Raw genomic sequence first — 20,933 nt, 5'->3', positions numbered from 1 at the left:
CCATACATTCTATTTTTGGAGCACTATTTATACCAAGCACTTTACATTCTCCAGATAAGGAAGCTAAAGCTTAGAGGGATCATCTCATGCTAGTTAGTGGCAATTCTGGAATTTCTATTCAAGTCTGTCTGATCTCAAAGCTTGTACATGCTTTACTGCTTTCTCTCTCTCTTTTTTTTAAGGTACCTCAGAATGAACCCAAGACCTTATATGGGGAAAACTGGCAATCAATCACTGAGCCACATGGGCTTCCCTGAGTGGGTTTTCTTTCTTTCTTTCTTTCTTTTTTTTTTCTCATTCATTTTGCTTATTGCTTGTTTTTGATTTTTCAGGAGGCACTGGGAACCAAACCCAGGACCTCTCAATTAGAGCCACATCTGCTCCTCTGCTTTCTCATTCTTTCATCTAAAACGTTTTTCCTTCAGGGTAACATACTTCTTTGGATATGTATGAAAAGCTAAAAACCTCTCGGGAGGAAGCCATTCCTCTTCTAAGAACGCTTTAGTATCAGTGACCTAGGCAGCACCTTCATACAGCTCCAAATAGCCACGGTCTATGCCCTACATCCCTAGCCTCTCTTTTAGCTACAGTGACGGGTGCTGGTTGGTGCTCAGGATGTGAACTTCATCACGTCGCTGGAGCTGTTCCCTGGTAGGGCCCCCCGGAGGGCAATGTGCAGCACTGGTGCCCCGGAGCCCTCTGCTGGTCACGAGGAAGCTCAGTGTTCCTAGGAACATTCTCAAAGCCCTGCGAGTGTTGCCCAGGGGAGCAAGGCTGTGTGACACCGCCTCGAGTCACCCTTATAGCGTCCCTTTAAGTGCTTCTGGGGTATGTCCACTAGCATTGCCTCAACTCAAGATGACTTCTCAAACCTGCCAAGCCTGCCATTTCAGATGCTGCAGGGTAGAGTCGATCACTAAATTTCAGGAAGAATCAAATACAGGTATCTAGAGGACGTGGCAGCAAGTCCAAAATTTATTTTTGTATGTCCCTCAAAATGCACAGCGTGGTTTATTTAAATTGACTCCCAGAAGCAGCCCTGGATATTTTTTACTCCCCCAAGGTAAATATTTAAATAACTCTAGTAATGATCTCAGGTTAATTAGTGTAGTATAATCATAATTTTCTGGGATGATTATGGTTATATTTATAGGGTATATTTAAATAACACTGGCAAACCATACATAGTTTAATGCAGGAATGCTATCAGTTTGTTTTTCATGATTTTAATGTAATTATTACATTAAACATATTACATTAGTTTTTCCTTGTTCTTGAATATAATAACTCTAGATAATACTTATTATTTTGAATATAAATATATAAGCTTGTATTTAAATGCAAAAATATTTGAACAGGTATATTTTGGTTATCAAAAATAGATACTATATCTATTTCATTGCCTTTGCTGGAATTTACTGATGTTATTTTTTTATTGTTTTAAAAACAGACCAATTTATTTGGGGAAAAAAAGCTGTTTTTTATAATTGCAATAGAAAAGACTTTGTAGTCATAGAAAAAGATATAGATTCTTAATAAAATGGGAAATAACTTCTATTAGGCATATTTTGTTAAAAACCACCCTGTTAACCACTTAACTATTACAAACAAATCAGTTACAATAAACTGATTTGTTGAGGAAATACATATGGGGTGACTCAGTACAGTGTTAAGTGCCATAGAAGATGCAAATAGGAATATGACATGATTCTTATTCTCAGAGTTGAGGGTGAGAAGTAAAGGCAAGTCTCTAACTTTTAAAGAAGACAAATAAGAGTAGAATTCCATCTTCTTAGAACAACGAAAGCAAGCCAACAATCCCAGAAATCAAAAAGAGAGAGAAGTTACAGTTTAAATAGTGTTGGCAATACTGCCCACCATTCCTTTCAGTGATTGCTTGGAGTGAGCATGACAGGAAAGACATGTCTGGTTCCCTTGGTCTGTCTCTGTCCTGAGTGCCTCTCAAGTGCAAGCATATCACTGAGCTGAGTGTGAGTCTAATTTTTAAAGATATGCATATATACATTTTTCCATATAAAATGGATCCTAAAAGCAAACCAACTGCTTCACGTGGTGCTCTGCCAAAGAAACAGGAGCCTGTTCCATCCAATGCTGGAGGAAAAAGTGCCTGTGCTGAACCAGCTCGTGGTCTCCAGTGGAATGCTTTTCAAAGGACTCCTCCAGGGTAATGTTAATTATTCATGATTTTCTCATTTCTATTTTAGAATCCAAGAGGTATGACTCTATTGTAAGATAAATATCCTCAGAGAGATATAAACAGCCTGGAAGGGCTCAGATGCCAAGTTAGGTAGTTTGACTTCATTTTATTTTATTTTTCCCACCCCCCCTTGCGGCTTGCTTGCTGTCTGCTCTCTGTGTCCATTCGCTGTGCGTTCTTCTGTTTTTTTTAAGTTTTTTTATTCCCCTACCCCGCCCCCGCAGCTTGCTTGTTGTCTAATCTCTGTGTCCACTTGCTGCATGCTCTTTTGTGTTTTTACTTGTCTCCCTTTTAGTTGCATCACCTCACTGAGTCAGCTATCCATGACGCTTGTGGACTGGCAGCTCTCCACAGCATGCGGGCCAGCCTGCCTTCACAAGGAGGCCCTGGTACGCGAACCCAGGGCTTCCCATGTGGTAGATGGGAGCCCAACTGATTGAGCCATAGTCGCTTCCCTTGACTTTATTTTGATATACAATAGGATGCTCTTAAGGGATTCTGAATATAGAAGGTCATGGCATTAGGTGTTGGAAGATTCATTTGGCAATAATATTTTAGATGGACTGGAAGGTAAAGAAACCTGAGGCATGGAGGAAATTAAAGCTGCAATGATTGCAGAGGTGAATAAGAGGTAATGATTGTCAGACCTAGGATGGAAGTAGAATAAATTATTCCTTTTAACTGATTAGAATGATTGACAAAATAGAGATTTTAAGTTGGGTAATTATGAGATTGATAGCTCCTTTAATTAGAATTAGGGAAATCAGGAGAAGAACTGGTTTTAGTTAGGAAGATGAATATGATTTTGGGAGGAGTGAGAGGTTAACGGTGGACATCAGGTGGAGATGTTCAGCAAGGGATCTGATGTAGGAAAGGATTTTAAACATGTTTGATTTGGTGATATAGTATGTTGAGGAATGGCAATTTAAATCATGAGAGTAGACAAAATGGCTAATGGAGACCAATCTTACAGAAAGAAGGGAGAAGTCTAAGTGTAGATTCTTGGGAATTACCTACTTTTGAAAACCAGAGGAAGAAAAGAAGGCACTAAGGGAGCCAAAGAAAGAATATTGAGGACAAACATTCAGGGGAGAATTTTAGAAGGAGAGGTGATATTAACTGTTGCTGAAAGTCCAAGAATTAAATAGAAAATAATGAACTAATTGTGGAGGTAGCAAAGACTATAATAGGAAAATAAGAGTTTAAAAAAAAATAGGACAGGGATGAGATAATTTCAGGAAGAAGAAATAGCAAATGATTTAAGTGTTGCTGCAATTTCAAGGAGAGATGGAAAATGAATTAGGAAAATTGGGATTTAAAACCCCAAATTAAGATATATAGTCCATAAAAGGATTTTTTCTCCTGATTTATAAATTTGTGAGACTAACAAACGTATAAAAATCACTTCATATTTAATTTTACAGTTCCTTCTGTACCTTTCAAGATAATAAAAGTATAGGAAGCTGAGATTTTCTCAGAAATAAACATCAGCATTGTCATTAGTGACCTACAAGAGCGTGGGCTGAAAATAGATTGCCAGCCAAGGAGTAAATGGGAGTTAAGAAATATAGGCTTAGAGTTCATCTTTTTTTTGTATATTTTTTCAACCTTTTTATATGCCATGCTATTTGGAAATCATTTCATATATCACAGATTTTACCTATGACTAGTACTAAAAAGATCAAAAAGTATCATTTGCTGCCGTGTGAAACTGGAAATATATGGAAACTACATTTTAGTGCATAATCTGGAGAGTTCTTACAAGGGTTCAGTAGAAGAAATGGGTTCCATGATTCTTTAGTAACTTCTAAGGTATCTTTAATGTTCCTCCTATTTGTGAAATGCTATGCTTCCCTATACCCTAGGCCCAAAAGTCTTTGAAATAGTGGGATAGAAGATGGGGTCACTTCTGCATGAGAGATTTCCCATATCAGGCATCACCAGTCCTTCTCTGAGTACTTAGGCTCTATTTGTGAGATATGACTTTCTCACCTGAGCAATATTTATTTTCCATTGGGACTCTTCAGGCACTTAAAACACAAATCATAGAGAATTAGCTATAGCATTTAGAGCCTATTAGGCTTAATTAGATAGGAAATATGATCACTATTGTTTAGGAATCAAGAAAGCACAAAATGGCAGAGAAATGAGTTGGAAATTTTTGGTCTCAAACGAATCCCGTAACGTGAGCAAAACATTCTATTCTGAGATGAGCTACAAATATAATAATGGTAATTTCTGCCACTTGTCAGGGTTCTACCTACATTTTCTTGTTTAAAATTTATAACATCCATATCACACAGAGCCTGGAGATGGAGTTAGTTCCATCTTTCTCATTTCTTCTTCCAGAAGAAGAGTTTCTTTCTTCCAGAAAGTATTTCTTCCTTATTCCTTTCTCAAAAATACAAGCTCATAGAGGTCCAGGATGTGGACTTTTAGCACTAAAAAACTCAAAGTTCTGGATAAACCAGGACAAGTTGTTCACCCCTGTTTATAGAAAGATCACCTTCAGTAATCTACCAATCTCCTGGTCACTATTCCTAATTTGGTGAAGATTTTAACACTTGATTTATATCCTTTCCATTGCTACCCTTGGTTCATGGAGACAATCCCTTCAGCCCCTGATTTTTTTTTTAGTTCCCTGCCCTTTTCCCTTAAAATCTTTTTCTCTTACCCTTAATCTTAGCTACCAGTTTTCATGATCAAACCTTAGACTTTGTCAGTAAGAGTAATTGTACCACCCTCAAAATCTCAATTTCTAACATCCTAGTCACCAACCATCACCCCTGTCTCTTCAGCTCACTGCCTCTATGACAATTATTTCACCACACTGGGGCTTCCAACGCACTGACTCCCACCATGTTTACTGTCCACCCCCTCCAGTTCCTGTCCTCGCTGCCTTCTTATCCAGCGTGAATTCCACTGTCCAGTTACTGCCTGCAAGCATTCTCACTTGCCTTGCCTTACTCTCTGTCTTACTCAAATGGCAGAACACCAACTATTTGCAGATAGGTAGTAAAGTTTAGTGGTTCAGTGAGTGAGCTCTGGACCCACACTGCTTGGATTTGGAGTCCAACATTTACTATTATGTGGCCTTTGGCAAGTTCCTTAACAGCTCTGCATCGCAGTCTACCTATTTCACATGTACCTATCTCAAGGGATGATTGTGAGCTTAAATATTCTGTTCCAAGGTAAGTGCTTGGAACAGTGCTTGGCACATAATAAGCACTCAATATATGTTTTCCAAATTTGTAGTTGGTGGCTGAATAAAACAAAAACAAAAAAACAAAACAGCAGCACATAATTGTCCTGTGGATGTCTTTTTAAATTTCCTGACCGTATGTCTTCAGTGGGCCCTTAGTACTACCATGCAATTCAGTCAACCACATTTCCCATTTCCTTATTGATTTACTCTCTTAGGATCAGAGATTACTATTTCATACCATCTTTATTCTCACACTTCCAATACTTCCTCCCTGTTTTTCACGCTCAGTTGATGACTTTGCTCTTATTTGAGAAAACATATACAATCAGAGGACAACCAACCTATGAACCAGCAAACAGCCTCTCTATATCTGTATCCTTCTGTTACAATGGAAGTGTCTCCACACTCACGTTAGGACAATCCCTTTACTTGTATACTGGATTCCATCTTTTGTCACCTCAAGAATTTTGCTGCCTTTTTTCCTATTGCATCATTACATTTATCCTTATAATGTTAATCAATAATCTTAAAAGCAGAAAGAAAAGAAACCTTCCTTACTTCTATATTCCCTATAGCTACCACAAACATGTTTATCATCCTTTATAACAAATCTCACTGTCTCCACAGCTTCACTTCCCATCTCCATGACCAATTCAATCAGGCTTTCACTCCTACTGTTACACTGGAATCATGCCTGTGAGGGCCATTGGCAACCTCCATCTCGTCAAATGTGAGGATAGATTCTCAGTCCTGATCTTTCTCTGCTTATCAATGGCATTTAACATAGTTGATTGCTCCTCATTCTTGAAACTTTTTTCATTTGGTTTGGGGACACCACACCTTCCTGATTTATTTCCTATCTTTCTTCTCATTCTCCCTGACTGAATTATTATCAGGATCTTTAAATGTTGACTTTTAAATAATGAAGTATTGCACTGACAGAATAATAATGTCTGTTATTCAACGATAAGTTATCCATTGCCAGGTAACAATGTTATCATTGATATAAGGGCAGGCCACCAGAGGTGGCACCGGGCGAAAGAGAAGAATAGGTGTAGTATGGGGGCATTTCCAGGACATTGGAATTGTCCTACATGACATTGCAATGACTTATACAGGCCATTATATATTTTGTCATAACCTACAAAATTGTGCAGGACAGTGTAAACTATAATGTAAACTATAGTCCACAGTTAGTACAATGCTTCAATATGTGTTCATCAATTTTAGCAAATGTACCTCACTAATGAAGGTTGTTATTAATGTGGAAAAGTGTGGGAGGGGAGAGGAGGGGGCATATGGGAATCCCCCATATTTTTTATGTAAAGCATCTTTTTAAAAAATTAAAAATTAAAAAAAGGAGTGTTCCAAAGTACAATCTGAAATGACTGAAGTGACGGAAATAGGAGAAATTAGTGTCAAAATTTTCATAAAAGGCTATTAGGAATATGGTAGAAGAAGGGAATGAGCATAGTTTGTAGGAAATTGGGAAGGCATTTATGTTTATGCAGAATATCAGATCTTTTAATGGATTATCTACTATATATCAGATTGCTTACTTGTGATAAATTCAGTTCCACAAATGTTTTCTGAGCACTGGCAGTGGAAAGGGGAGAGGAGACTCAAAGATGAAGCAGTTAGAGTCCGTGATAACATTGTTCTGAAGAGTCAGGTTATTTTCTTATTTTAATTAATTGAATATCTAGGACTGAATCAATACTAGAACTAGAACCATAATTCTTGGTGTTTACAGGTCTCTGAGTAAGTTATTTGCCACTACAGATTGAACACAATAAAGAACAAAGTGTGGCTAAATTACAGGTTTAAAGGGAATTCAAGTGGAAAATTGCTAGAAATGGTAGTAAAATAACAACCACAAGAAAACAACTGTATTTGGCATTTTCAGTTTAACTACCTCAAAACTTCTAGAAAACCAATTTATGTCTTTTCACCCAGATCTACTGTTTCCCAGTCAGCCAGTACTGGAATTTTTGAATTGGTGTAATTTGGATTTTCTTTTTGGAAACTGAAGTTGTTATGAAGAAAAAACTAGATTGTGGATGGATTATTATACTTTATTATTAGAACCCCAAAGCTAACACTTTGGGCAAACTCATGATTTTAAAATATCTTAATAATAAGGCTGCTTAGAGGTTTTATGGACAGCACCAACAATATTCAAACATAATTTGTCTATTTAGATTGGGGTTTTGGTGGATGTTACAAAACTCAGAGGTTGGCGTATACAGTTTATAGCAAACCACTCTAAGTAATAATACAAAAATGATAGTGCTAATAATGACAGCTACTTTCTATTGAGCAACTACTTACACTTAGCTATTTACATATATCTTTTATTCCTTGTAATGATTTGATGCAACCATTTCGTTGCCCTTCACTAGAAGAAACTGAGATTCAGAGGTTTAATAATTTTTTCCAAGGAATTTAGAAATATGCGCACAGTCCTCTTACTTCCAAAGGGAAAAGAGAAAAAAACAGTTAACTACCAGATACTACAATTGGATCTTTTGTGTTACTATCTTTAATCAAAAATAGGAGTTAAGAAATAAAATAGCAATATGAATTTCATGCTTAGCACTTTGTACTGCATCAATATAAGTCTACAGTGCCTTCCTTTTTTTTAAAGATTTATTTTATTTATTTCTGCCCCCCCCCCCCCCCGTTGTCTGCTCTCTGTGTCCATTCGCTGTGTGTTCTTCTGCATCTGCCGGCATTATCAGATGGCATACAGTGCCTTGTAATGACTTTTCCCTATTTCAACATTGCATTTTATATGCAATGCTTAAATCCTTGACCCTATAGAGAGCTAAAAGAGTGTTATTTCATGTCAAGATTTTCCCTCTTATTTATTGGCTGTTGAAGTATTTCTTTGCAATTAAATTTATAAAACTATTAGCCCTAATTTTAAAATACAGCTGCTGGGATCAGGTTCTCAATTTGTATACATAAGACATAGTCATGTTATTAACCTCCCCTATTTCAGCATCCAAGCACATAGCAATTGCAGGATATTTTGAGCTTCTCATTTAACAGTGCTTTCTTTAGAGATCTTTACACCCATCTGCTAGTTAAAAGTTAGTGCGTGATACTTGTTTTTCCCTGTGGTCAAGCACATCAATGTGAGCATCTTGAGATGAAGGCTTAGCTCTTCCGTGGACATGATAAGCACCCTCATGGCCGAGAGGACAGAGCTGCTGCTCACATGCCCTAAAGCTGGTCAAATGACACAGAAGCAACAGTTAGTCAGATAAAACAGAAACTGGATTTTGCATTTCTCCTTGTTAACGATCTATCACAATTTCCCTTCCTGTAACCTCTGTTAACTCTGCTGTAATTAGGTGTTAATAATGTTTCCGGTAAAAAATAAAGCCCAGGCAGGTGTGAGAGTAGAAGGTAAGAGAGAACAGGGGGAAGAAGAGGGAAGTGAGAACAAATGTACCGCACTGGGAAATTTAAATAATCTTTTTGGATAATATTAAGTGTTTTTGCTTTATTTGTTTTAGTTCTCTGTCAGGTAAGCAAACTGTTTCTTGAGATATTTTTTTGCTTAACGAAAGTAAATACAGACAATTTTAGAGAAAAACTCACCCCCGGCCAAATCTTGACAAATTAAAAACAAATACATGATACAGACATAGTTTTCTTTTATCCACTGTCCTTGTTTGTTTAGGAGATGGAATTATAAAAATAGATTCTGGGCTGAAAGTGCCCAGATAACAGCTTGGTTAATGAAAACCTTGGAATTAAATCAGCATCACTGTGGTTCAGTGTTGGTCTAGGTGTCTTAAGGAATACTCACGTGATTCCATACCCAAGAACTACCATTTTAGCCAAACACAAATAATACTGTAAAATATAACTGATTGAATTCAGTGAATATGTTGAATGCCAAATATATGCTGTGTTAAGTATAAAAAGATGAGTTAGGCAGTGGGTGTAGCACAGTGGTTTGAGCGCCTGCTTCCCATGTATGAGGTCCCAGGTTTAATCCCGGTACCGCCTTAAAAAATAAAAAAAAGATAAATTAGGCAGCCTCTGTTCTGAGAGAGCTTACAATCTTTTATGAGAACCAGACGGGCTAATAATTTTATTTTATTTTTTTAATTTATTTTTAAAAGATACATAATCACATGAAATGTTACAGTAAAAATTATAGGAGGTTCCCATACGCCCCACTCCACACATACCCCACTTTTCCCACATCAACAACTTCTTTCATCAGTGTGGTACCTTCATTGCATTTGATGAATGCATTTTGGGGCACTGCTACACAGCATGCAGTTTACACTCTCTCCCAGTCCATTCAGTGGGTTATGGCAGGATATGTAATGTCCTGCACCTGTCCCTGCACTATCATTCAGGACAACTCCAAGTTCCAGAAATGCCCCTAATAATTATTAGCAAATGGTAATAGCTATTAATAACTACTCATAAGGAGGTAAGGTCTATATTTAGATTATAGACAAAATATGGGCACACAGAAGAAGGCAAGAGTGTTTAATTCTACAAAAGGGGCATTCTTTACTCTGTATGCTTTCTTTGGCTTGTATGGGATGAAAAGTTCTTTGAAAAGTATGCTGGAATACAGGGTTTAATCCAGCGTTTCACCAGTTAGTGCAACCAACTAATTTGGGAGAGCGAATGAAAACTTTCTTACCTCACAGGACTCAGTTCACCGTCCTCCAGACGTCCTTCAAGATTGACCTAAGGGGCCCCCCATGACCTTTCTGAGTATGTCCTCCACCTTGAAATGACAGGGGTGCTTCACTAATCTCAAGTCTTAAGAGAGGGACTCTGAGTATTATTCAACTTATTATATTTAGTGCCCAGAAAGTGCTTGGCACGTTGTTGCCTTCAAATGTGGTGAAGTGAACTAGGAAGAAGAGAGATATGATCTGTTTTGATCCCACCCAAACAAACTTACCTGCCCCCCTCCCCCCACCAACTTACTCTTTTTTTGGTCTTTAAAAATATGGAATGCATCACGAATTTGCATGTCATCCTTGTGCAGGGGCCATGCTAATCTTCTCTGTATCGTTCCAATTTTAGTATATGTGCTGCCTAAGTAAGCACCCAACTTACTCTTTTCTATGTGATTATGGGTATTAAAGAGTATGCTTTCTTAATAAATTCTGTAGAAAATGTGCCTCAGCTATTTTAAGTATTTCCTATTTCCTGTCCATTAGAAAAGAAGGATGGAAAATCCAAACCTCCATCCCTTTCTCTTTTATCAGATTCTTGTCTTCCAATAAAGATATTAACCTTGTGTTAATATGTAGACATATTTAGATATCAGTCACCTGGTTTCTATATTTTATCCATTAGCCTTGTAAGTAGTGTACTTTGAAAGATATTCCAGAGTAAAGCACTGTGAAATAATGTATCATTAAATGAAACTAGAGTTGGTGCAAGAAATTAAATTACATTTCATTTCAAAGGTGTGGAATAAAAGCATGTTGCAAAGCATAATACTTTCTCCCACAAGATGGCGTTGTAGTTCTTCTGATTATTTGGAGTGCACCAGCCCAAGGTTTTATTTTATTTTTGAAAATATTTCCCCCTCCTTCCTTTTCCTTGCATATAAAAGAGACATAGAGCAAAGAATATAAGATTTTTACTTCATAAAAGCCTAGATTTACTGTCTAATTTTACAGAGGTCCATAGCAATGGAAGAAAGAATAATTAATAATAATTATTACACAACAAATAATCATCAGAAATGAGAGGCAATAGGGGCAATAGTTCCCCCCACCCCAATTTTTTCTTTAACTGTTTCTCAAGAGAAATGAAAATTTAAAAACATAATGTAGTCTGTGTATGACTAGGAATCATTTTTAAAAGATGTATGAATGGGATTTTTGTGTTTTTTAATATTACTTGCCGATTGGGTTTCTGAAAATGAGTGACGTTTAATTCACTGAATATTTTTAGAAGTCGTTTATGTTATTTCCCGTAAGTCTCACGCCTATGGGATTCCCATAGGTATCAAGTCCATTTCTTCATGAAAACAGCAATGCCAGTTTAGCTGTGTCTGATCCAAGAGCAAGGTCTTGAAAATGGTCAATTCTCTTAAAAATTTTTTTTTCAATTCATTTAGCCTTATGTAGGAAAACATCTTAGATTAGGGGTTCTTAACCTTTTTTGTTCCATGGACCCCTTTGCCAGTCAGGTGAAAATCACAGATCCCTTACTAAGTTCACACTATACTGTGTATTAATTAATAAATAGATCACACTCATACCTGTATGTCTCCACAAGAATAATTTTTTTTTAAAATTTCAATTCAAGCTCACGGACCCCTTGTTAAGAACCCCTGTCTTATGTGTTAGGACTGATTTTTGGACTAAATATTTTGGTGTTTAATTGCATCCTCAGATTTATTCTAAGTATTTCTAGGTCTATTTTTTGAAGTTTAGACTTCAAAATTTTGTAAATAAATTTGCAAATGCATTAGTTTATAATAATAATTTTGAACACCCTTTATATGTGCAAAACAATTTCAAATGGATCTACAGAGGAAAACAAAGTTTCGCTATCACTTTCTTATGATTCACTAAGTATGAAAAGAATATATTGCCTAAAATATGTTCAGAAGACTTAGATTTAAAATACGTTGAGAGTGAATTATTTTTGAGATTCACTTTGACAATGCTGCATCCATTTAATGAAAATTACATGTTGACCCAAAATACTAAAAATTTTAATCAAGACCTTAACATAGTTTCCTTGTTAGACTCAGATATTTATTAAATAAAAAAAGTCCAAGCATCAAGAGAAAACAAATTAGTGTTTGCAGTTCCTAATTATGTTTAATTACAATGAGTATGTAATGCATTCACATTCATAAAATCACTTAAGTTATCAATGTCTGAGAAAACAGTTTGTGTTTATGAATTGCGCATTTATATGGAGTGAATTAGTTAATGTGCTAATTAGAATACTCTGGCAAAGCGGAAGCCAGGTTGTAGTTTGGTTCCCTTTTATCTATGTACCTCTGCTTGGATCTCTTAATGGTGAGTGGGTGGGAAAGCCATGGTTAAGTTTGAAATCGCTGAATGCATATTCGCAAATGTGTTCATGCTTTTAGTTGGTGCATGAAATACTATATAAAGCCAATTATATTGTTAACTCTACTACTAAGCCATTTTAATAACTACTTTTATCAAAGGCCTACTATGTGTTAGGCTCATCAAGCATTTATTTAATTCATGCAATATTCCTATGGAGTAGGTCTATTATTTCTTTCTCAGATGAAAACACTGAGAAATTAGATAATTTCCAGAGAGTCCAGGCAGCTGGTGAGTGGGGTTTGGATCTGAATGCATGTTCTTCAGACTCCAAAACCTGTGTTTTCCACCACTAAACTATATTGTGTGTTTAACTCCCAGGTCATGTAACTGTTAGTGACATCTATCAACTTAATCTGAAATATCATATTTTCAGTATGTAAGGAATAGTTTAGGCTTTCTAATTGTGTTGCCTAGAGCTAAATAGGGCCTTTTGTGAAAGGGATTGGTCAGGTTAACATGATTCAGGCAGTAAGGCAGAGCCAAGTAAGTGGGTTCTAGACTTTTCACAAGAAAGCGATGTAGCCAGGTTTCCTGGGGGCAAAATGGAATCTCTCCTTTCCTCCTCTTAATCCTCTAACTTTCTTGTCTCTCACTTTGTGGATGTTCAAAGTACAAACTAACGTAAGCTCTCCTGGGTGAAACTTGATTATATTAGTTTAAGGCTACTTAAAAAACACTTAACACCCACAAAATTCATTCCCTCCCAACACTTAGTCAAAAGATAAAATGTTTCTATTCCAAAATACTCTTAAAAGAAAAGAATGAGATTTCTTTATACTTGATCAATTAAATTGCAGCTGAAGACATTTTTTTTGTCCTTTATTAGGGAGGATTTTCCACACATTTTGTTGCTAAAGTGTCCAGAAGTTATTCACTTACAGCCAGGAACATCTTTTAAAAGAGTGGCTAGATGACCATCTGGGTGAGATAGGTTTGGGTAAAGTGAAGTCTTCATAGAGAAATCAAATTCATAAGATTTATTTTAACCTCAAATTAACCCCAACCCTGGGTTGTCTGACTCCTTGATTGATGCCAGAAAGATAACTTGGGCCGTGGAGATCACTGCCAGAAGCTAGATGAGAGATGCTGAACCGAGGAGCACACAGACCTGATGAGAGAAGGTTTCGTGAATTGAATCACTGATGGGCTGATTCATTTTTCCACTCAGTCAGTCGTTCTTCCCCACCACTGTTTGATGGGACTTAGTAATTGTATCACATTCAGTTCAATAGTTATTGACCCCTGTGTTGCAGGCACTGTGTGAGGTACCACAAGCCCTAACTTATGTGGAAAATTAAATAATCAATTCAATGTGTTTGCCTCAGCACATGGTTGTGTCTTTTGTGGTACTGCTGATTCAACCATTTGGGGCTGCAGCTCTTGTTTTTTAATTCTCAGCTTGTTCAAGCAATTGATAAAGAGTCAGTGGAATTTAGGTATTTGGGGACTGAATTGACCATTTAATTGCTTTTAAAGGATTTGGTAGGTGTTTTAGACATAGCCATTCCTGTATTTAGGAAACAAAGTGCTATATCACATCCACAGAGTAGTCTCTGGAAGTGGTAATAGTAACAATAAGATAATGTTTATAATTATAAAAATAAGTTCTACTTCATGGGTTAGTGCTTTAAATATTCCACTGATGGTCTGAATCAGCAATTCCTTTTTTCTAGAAACACATGAAACATGTGTTATTGTAGATAAACCCCTATAATCTCTGCTCCTCAGTTCCCTCTTAAATAAGACAAAAAAGGTACACTAGATGATCTCTAAGTTCAAGATCAATAATTGATAATTTTAGGATTTTAGATTTCCTCCTGACCTTGGGAATTGGAAGAATTCTATTTTTAGAATTATCTATTAGATAATGCCTAGCAAGGTATCTTACACAGAGCAGACAATAAATACAGTTGAGTGAATAAAAGGCTTATACAGCATTAGACCGATATCAACTTTATGTTCCTATCCAACGTAAAACCTATTAATTGAGCATCAACTGACCTGTGTGCCTGGGGGACCTAGCAGTAAATTAAAACTAAGGTCCCTATTTTCATGTAGTGGGAAAAGATGGATGAAAACCTTGGAAAACGGCAATAATTTTGGATAGTAATAAGGACTGTGCAGGGGAGTGGGAGAGATGTGAGGTGGGCAAAGAAGTCTGTGGACGGGATAGTCAGGGCAGGTCACTCTGACAAGTGACGGTAAAGGGCCAGAATGTTGCAGGCATTGATTAGGGCTAAAGCAAAGGTCAGGTGGGTTGTCATTTTCAAGGAACATGGTGGCTGACAGATAGTCAGTGAAGAGGTAGTCCGAGTTGAGGCTGAAGTTAGGCAATGCTGACTGATGTTGGATCTTCTCCAGTTTAGTAAAGCATTTGGATTTTATTCAATTTTTAGTGAAAACATGGAGAAGTGTTCAATATAAACCTCATTCTCCTGTTATAGAAATGTGTATTCTGAGATTGTGGATGTCAAGGTACACTAAACCTAAAAATTCCTTTTCCATCTCTTGCGTCCATGGAGATCTTGTATGACTGCTTTTGAAACTTTTTCCTGAAATTACTTCATTAAAGCGGGAATGGCTTTCCTTTTATGAATTGAGAATTGCAATAATTTAAAAGGTTACTTTGAGAAACAGGAAGCAAATACAATAAACAAGAGGAGATGAAAAATTGTGTTTGTAATCTATTGTGAGAAAATTCAGCATTTACAAACACTTTTTATTCAGTGAGCTATCTGGAACTGAAGGAGCCAATCCCTGTTTTTGTGATTAGAAATTATAGATCTGTAATTTTACCATTAATATACTTGATATTACAAAATAAGGAAGAGTAAAGAAACATTCATCACAGAAATGCAGAATTTACTTTACACTGAGGTAAAGGAACATTCTAAACATTATCTCCTAGGGCAACAAAGAGAAGTAAAGTTGTGAACTGAAGCGCACTGATATATTTTTTTATAGGAGATTTACTCTATGAGATGCTAGTAACCTTTGAAAGATGTATTGGGAAGTTGATTCATGTCGACTATTAAAGTGTAGCTTACCTATAGTGGGATAAAACTTGTGTATGAGGATAATGTCAAGCTCACAAAATTCCCCTCCCCCCAAATATGAAAAGATGAATTATTACAAAGAAATTGTAGAGTACTAGTTCGAACCAAAGAAAAGTAAAACCAAGTTATATATTTTGCTTTTGAGGAGGTCAATATCTTTGTACTTTGTTTTCCTCGCCTATGAAATAAAATTGGACTAAGGAACTTTGTAGTCCCCAAATTTCTATGATTCAAGGTGATAAGCACTAGGTTTTAAATTTTGTAAATGATAAGAGGATTAACATAGAGAGAGTGTTTATTTTATAACTTTATGATCAATTTTTGAATAAAGGATGGTGGGAAAGGAATAGAATAAGTAAATTTATGATGCAAGACTCTTCAAAGGTGAATTGGTTAGAAATAACCAATGAGCTTTTGTTTTGTAAGTAATAAGGAGACATCTTAAAATTGGAAATTCTTTTTCTGAATTAAGTGGAAATTGAATTCCATAAACATTTCCTAATAGTGGCCATTTGAAAGCAGTTTCTGGACAGAAAATGCTGTACTTGTTATTGCCTGCTGCATGTGTTTTCACACTCTTATGACCTGATGTTAATTTTGTGAATTAGTCATGGCATTAAATCTTTGCTCTGTTTCTTCCACTCTTCTACTCATGAAGTTCCACATCCAAAGGCATATCCAAAAATGAAAGGGTATTTCAAAGAAGGGAATGAGAACTCAGTGTGGTTGCAATCACTTTCCTTGAATTTGGGTGTGTATCGAAGACATTCATATAGGGAGCTTGAGTATTACAAGAGGAGATGATTGCTTGAATGGGAAATATTTATCTACAACTAACTGGGAGTTGAAAAATGCACAGAATAAATGCCACATCGTTTAATTGCTATACATTTACTAAGGATAGGTACATATAAAGCAAATTATGTGGTATAATCCCCATTGAGTGAAATTTAGGACTCAGGATTAAAAATGAAATTCAGAGGGCTTGGTGTTTTCCAGTATGTGTTTAATAATTTTTAAAAAACCAAGTTAGATACTCAAGAATTTAAGATCAGGAAAATAAAAAAACTCTCTATTTTCTACATTCTCTAGATTGTAGAATTTCTCAAGACACAGTCCAAGACCCCTTTTTCTTCTCCCTAAATAATTTCCTAAGTGCCCAAAGGCTTCAGTGACCATCCCTAGGTCTACGATTCCTCAAACCCATGTCTCTGGCCCAGGCCTCTCTAATGTGACCTTGCCTCCTCAGCATCTGCATGTGATGTCTCATTGGCACCTCAGCTCAACGTGGTCAAAACTAACCTCTATCCATCCCCTACCACCTGATTCTCCTCCAATTCCTTATCTGGAAACACGATACTCCATTTACTCAGTTTCATGAGGCAGAAACCTTATTCTCACCCTCTTCCATCTCCATCATGATCTCCTGTTGTTGTTTTGACCACTAACACCACCTTTGAATCGGTCTACTTCATCTTATTTCCTGCTTTGAGCTACCCTTATTTTTCATCCAGTTTGCTATAATAGCACTAATTCATCCCTCTATGTCCATTTTCTCTTGCTTCCAATATATAGTCAGGAGACAGAGACCCATTTTTTGAAGTGCAAATAGGTTCATTTGCTCTCCTTCTTAAAACCCTACAAAGATTTCCCATTCTCTTGGAATAAGGCATAATAATGCATAACCTGGCTTCGACACTGTACATGATCTGGCCCTCTGCCTGCTTCACCAAACTCACCTTGATTTAGCCTCGCCTTCACTCTTTGGGGCCCAGTCACTTTGACCTAGGGATTTCTTAAATGTGTTGTGCTCTTTTCTACCCCAAGGCTTTCATAAGTGTTATTTTTCTTTGTCTAGAATACTTTTCCCTGTCTGCTTTTCAAATTAACTCTTATTAGTCCTTGGTGAGCAGATAATTCCCATTTACTATTCTATCTAAACATCATTTCCTCAGGGAAGCCCACTTTGATTTCCTAGAAAACACTCTTTAAAAACACTCTTAATCCCCTGTAAGTTTTTTCTTTCTTTCATTCATTCAGTAATTATTGGGTAAGTACAATGTCCTGTACTCTTCTAAAAGCTGGGGAAGGAGTGAGGAGAGACTGACTACAATCATAGGTCAAAACAAAAAGGGTAATTACAAAGTGTGATGAGGATTCTAAAGAAAATAAGACAAACTACTGTGTCAGAGAATGACTTTAAAAAGGTACTTCGGTTAGGTTGTTCACAATTACAGTTAAATGAGTAATGATGTATTTTGTTTGTTTAATGTTCATCTTCTCCACAAAACTGTAAATGCCCCAAGAGCTGGACTTTGCCTCCCTCACCCCTGTGATATCCGCAGCACTTGGTAGAGTGCCTACTATGTACATAGTAGACTCATGAGTGAATGAATTAACATATTTCCTAAATTTAAAAAAATTTTAATATTAATATTTTAATAATTAACATACTATAATTTTTAAAAGACTTATTAAAATTATTTTATTTTTAAAGAAGCTTTAAATTACATAAATGTTACATAAAAAATAAAGGGGATTCCCATATACTCCACCCCCTCCCCCTCCTATAATTTCCCATTAACAACATCTTTCATTAGTGTGGTACATTTGTTACAATTGAAGAACACATATCGAAGCATTGCTACTGATCCAGGACTATGGTTTACATTATAATTTACACTCTGTCCGGCACAATTTTGTAGGTTATGACAAAATATATAATGGCCTGTATCCATCATTGCAGTGCCATGCAGAAGAATTCCAATATCCTGGAAAATCCCCCAGATTATACCTATTCTTCCCTCTCCCTCCCCTCATACCCTCCTTATATCAATGATAAAAGTTCTTCCATTGCTAGAATAAGTAAGTTGTACATATTGTATAATACAAACATTTGAAAAGGCATTACCTGTTTACTTTGTGTTCTTGTGTAAGTATTATAAACTCTTTGCATTTCTTCTAACCATACAATATCATGCCTTTCTAAAATATCAAAACTATAATATGAACCAATTCATCACATGTACTCTATTCCCTGAGTAGATGAGAGCTTACTTCTTCATATATTAAAAATAAATGAATGTGGAAGGATATTCATGGCACTAGCATCATAAGAATTCACCCTGACATTTTTGCAAAGAGTGTATGTGGGATGTTGACATATTTTTGTTATAAAAATGACAGTTTTAGTTCAAGTTGTTCTCACTGTGACCAAGGAGAAAGAGCAAACAAAGAGAAAAGAATATGTTACAGTACTGTCCACATGTGAAATGAAACTGTCGGATAACAGAAGACAGAATTACTTTCTGAAAAGGTGGGGAAGTACTTTTGTGTATGGTGAGGAGCAAAAGGGTCACCGAAATTGTCTGCTTTATGCTTTCTACCTTAGAAAAGTCATTCCTGATATTTCCATCAAATGCCATCTTGCCCTCCCTTGAACTGAATTAGCACTTAAAATAATGTCTTCTCCAATGACCTTCACCTAATACTTACATATTGCTTGCAATGGTGTAAGAACTTTATATATGCGGACTCAATTAGTCTTCACAATAACCCTACAAGATAGACATGTTATTGTTATTCCCATTGCACAGTTGAGGAACTGAGGTGCACAGAGGTTGCCTAATGTATAAATTGGAGTTACAACTTAAACCAGTCAGTCTAGCTCTGGAGTCCATACTCTTACTCATGGAGTCATACTGCCTATATAGTTAGTGAAGTGAATTTTAAACTTATTTTATACATCTGCCAGGTTGTTAGCTTCTGAGAACTCAGCCACCGTGTCTTCCTTATTTCTATTTCCCATAAATCTTAGCTTGACATCTTATGCCTAATAGGTACTCAATGTTTGCAAATGGGGTTGAATTGAAATTAGACCATGGTTTGTACAAGTCTGTCCAATATGTAGCCCCTGACAGCTAGATCATGGTTTAAATAAGAAGATGCATTTGGAAAAATACAATCTTGAGTAGATAAAATAGGGAAATGACAAGTGTTGGTTTGGTGCCTCCAGCTTCCATTGAGTGTGCTCCTTTCCTTTACTACCCCAAACCTCCCGACTGCTAGCTATTAAAAATTTCTTTCTGGGGGAGGGATATGTCAAAGGTTTCCACTGAGAAGACACACTATATTGTTACACACTATGAGAGTATTTATATTTTCAGAGGCATCAGTCACTTTAATGATTTTTGCCATCAGTCAGTGGGGATTCATTTGAGCAGTAGAGCCACCTTTGAGCTGAAAAATAATACCCATTTTTAGGTAAAGCATATTTAAAAGGTCTGTTGGCAACTTTTGTACTTGTTTGTGCATTCTCTCTATTTGTATAAATATAATATTAAATAAAAGACAATTATGAACTTTTTAAAAAAAGATTTATTTATTTATTTATTTCTCTCCCCTTACACCCACCCCACCCCACCCCACCCCTTGTCTGTTCTCTGTGTCTATTTGCTGTGTGTTCTTCTTTGTCCGCCTCTGTTGTCAGCGGCATGGGAATCTGTGTTTCTTTTTGTTGTGTCAGCTCTCCGTGTGGGCGGCGCCATTCCTGGGCAGGCTGCACTTTCTTTCGCGCTGGGCGGCTCTCCTTACGGGGTGCACTCCTTGCGTGTGGGGCTCCCCTACGCGGGGGACACCCACCCCTGCATGACAGGGCACTCCTTGCACGCATTAGCACTGTGCACGGGCCAGCTCCATACGGGTCAAGGAGGCCCGGGGTTTGAACCGCGGACCTCCCATGTGGTAGACGGATGCCCTAACCACTGGGCCAAGTCCGCTTCCCAATTATGAACTTTAATCTTCAGTTTAAAGTCTGGCAGTTATGAAATAATGTCTTCATGTTGGTATTCATTTGCTCGTAGAAAATTCTGCTATATAAGAATTTAATTTTGCCTTTTCATTACATAATACATACTCTGCAAGCCTGTGGGCTGAATAGATGAGCTTTAATAAAACTAAAAATAAATAAAATGGGACTGTTAAGAAAACTTGTGGTTCATTAAACCTTTGAGTTCTCTGAGTATATATCTAAAATTTTAGATGAGAATACATTAGGAAACCTTTGTTACATAAAGGTTGTAATTAAGTGAATAATATATTCAAATTCAATACAAAACATCTTTCACATCTTTTTTACTGACAATTCTTTAGTAAGAAATTTCAGGGAATTGAAAAGACTTAAAAAGTATGATTAAACATGGAAATATAACAATTTATAGTTCTTTCTAAAGAATTAGAATTTAAAGGTTATGTCCAAATGGATTCTCTTCTCACATCTCATTATCTTCTTAATCTATTTTAGCATTTGTGATTTCATCATTTTATTAAGAAAGTGCTCTTATCTCTTAATCCTCTTCATTGTT

General features: G+C 36.5%; 1 protein-coding gene and 1 non-coding gene across 3 annotated transcripts in view; one reads left to right on the top strand and one right to left on the bottom strand.

Moving 5' to 3' along the window:
- Window positions 1-824: 824 nt before the first annotated feature.
- Window positions 825-20,933, top strand: part of NELL2 (neural EGFL like 2) — a 526,313-nt gene continuing 506,204 nt past the window's right edge. The window contains exons 1-2 of one of the 2 annotated variants that reach the window (XM_004447896.5): window positions 825-1,063; window positions 2,054-2,185. The gene's annotated coding sequence lies outside the window, so the exon portion shown is untranslated. The remainder of the gene's footprint in view (window positions 1,064-2,053; window positions 2,186-20,933) is intronic. The other variant, XM_058307852.2, reaches the window with a different exon arrangement.
- On the bottom strand, window positions 10,411-10,517 carry LOC111765335 (U6 spliceosomal RNA). The gene has a single exon (XR_002797708.1). It is a non-coding gene; the product is annotated as a U6 spliceosomal RNA (small nuclear RNA).

Source organism: Dasypus novemcinctus, chromosome 12, assembly GCF_030445035.2.
Source record: "Dasypus novemcinctus isolate mDasNov1 chromosome 12, mDasNov1.1.hap2, whole genome shotgun sequence".
NCBI classification, from domain to species: Eukaryota; Metazoa; Chordata; class Mammalia; order Cingulata; family Dasypodidae; genus Dasypus; species Dasypus novemcinctus.
Note: the sequence above shows the minus strand (reverse complement) of the source record. Positions and strands in the feature narration are given on the sequence as shown.